This window comes from Myotis davidii, unplaced genomic scaffold, assembly GCF_000327345.1.
Source record: "Myotis davidii unplaced genomic scaffold, ASM32734v1 scaffold94, whole genome shotgun sequence".
Lineage (NCBI taxonomy): Eukaryota > Metazoa > Chordata > Mammalia > Chiroptera > Vespertilionidae > Myotis > Myotis davidii.
Genome location: NW_006285313.1, coordinates 226714 through 228105, shown reverse-complemented (window position 1 = coordinate 228105; position 1392 = coordinate 226714). Strand labels below are relative to the sequence as shown.

Below are 1392 nucleotides of genomic sequence, written 5' to 3'. Positions count from 1 at the left end.
CCGGAGCCCGAAGCCTTGGCCACCACCACCGGCGCCCTCCCCGCGGACCCCGACTCGAAGAGACCAACATCTCATGTGCAGTTTGGCCCCATGAGGTTTCATGCACATCAACTCCAGGTCCTGTTAGCGTTTGTCAGAGACAATAGCCAGCGTAAAGGGTTTAAGTGAGAAAGCAGGGTTTAAGTGCACGGTGGCCCCGGAGGTCCAGGCTGTGTTAACCCGTTTCGTGGCTGCAGATCACGACATCATCATCATCGACCACAGAAACCCCCAGCAGCTGGACGCCCCGGCGCTGTGCAAGTCTATTCGAGCAACAAAAGTTTCAGGAAACAGTTATTGTTGGTGTAGTACCCAGGTGGGATGGAGATGATGTGATGTCCCTCATTAGTGCCGGGTTTACGAGGAGGTTCGTGGAGGACCCCAGCCTCCTGGCCTGTTACTCGGAGCTGCTGCAGCTGGAGTTTGGAGAGGTGCATGCGGGCACAGCTGAAACCCAGGGCTTGTAATTCAGTATTCACGGCACTAGAGAAAAGCCAAGACGCCATTAAAATCACGAGTGAGGACAACTACATACAGTATGTAAATCCAGCATTTGAAACAACAGTGGGCTATGCGTCGGGTGAATTATTAGGGAAGGAGTTAGCAGAAATGCCTCTAAATGAGAAAAAGGCTGACTTGTTCAGTACTATAAATTCATGCACGAAGATGGGCAAGGAGTGGCAAGGCGTTTACCACTCCAGAAACGGAGATAATGTACAACAGAATGTGAAGATACCTGTCATTGGACGGGGAGGAAAAATTAGACACTATGTGTCCATTATGTGCCGAGAGAGCATCGGCAACAGTAAGGCTGAGAAGATCACAGACTCCGTTCATTCTGGCACTCCCACAGATAATCCATTGGGTCAACATAAAGACAAGAGGAAAAGGAGTGTTGCCTCACGAGCCAGCGAAGGTGATCGATATCATCAGTGCTGTCCAGGAGGACAGGTCCGTGCCTGTGACAGAAGCCTTAGACCGCGTCCGGGAAATTCTGAGAACCTCGGAGCTGTATTCCCCACAGTTCGGGGCGAAGGAAGAGGATCCTCACACCAAGGACCTCATTGGGGGCCTGATGTCTACCTGCATCAAGTTTCGGGCGCTTACTCACCTCCGAGTCCCTTCACAATATCCCACTGAGGATAGCTGAGGCCCTGGAAAGCGATGACGACCGGGACTTTAATGTTTTTCAACTGGAGACTGCCACTCAGAAAAGGCCTTTGACTTTTCTTGGTCTCAAAATCTTCGCTCGCTTTGGGGTCTGTGAATTCTTGAAGGGCTCGGAGACGACGCTGCAGCTGTGGCTGCAGACTATGGAAGCCCACTACCACCCCTCCAACCCCTACCACCACA

General features: G+C 51.9%; 1 pseudogene; it reads left to right on the top strand.

Annotated features, from left to right (window-relative positions):
* The first annotated feature begins 6 nt into the window (after positions 1-6).
* On the top strand, positions 7-1391 carry LOC102771305 (annotated as a pseudogene).
* Position 1392: the final 1 nt, after the last annotated feature.